Source organism: Sus scrofa, chromosome 1 (genome assembly GCF_000003025.6).
Source record: "Sus scrofa isolate TJ Tabasco breed Duroc chromosome 1, Sscrofa11.1, whole genome shotgun sequence".
Lineage (NCBI taxonomy): Eukaryota > Metazoa > Chordata > Mammalia > Artiodactyla > Suidae > Sus > Sus scrofa.
In genome coordinates, this window is record NC_010443.5 from 261,379,841 (window position 1) to 261,380,086 (window position 246).

Consider the following 246-nt stretch of genomic DNA (forward strand, 5'->3'; position numbering starts at 1 on the left):
ATTCAGGGGGTGTATGGATGGATCTCAAAGTCCCCAGGGAGAATGTGGGGGCAGGTGCATGGGGGCGGGGGAGCCAAGGCACGAGAGATGGCAGATAGACCACCACCACTCCTCCTGCTCTGGCCCAGAAGAGTGCACAGATGTTGAAGCAGCCAACCCGGGCCTGGAGGAACCAATGTGCCACTTCTGAAGAACGAAATCCATGTATGCTAAATGCAGGCAGAAACAGACTCTCATCCGCAGAAA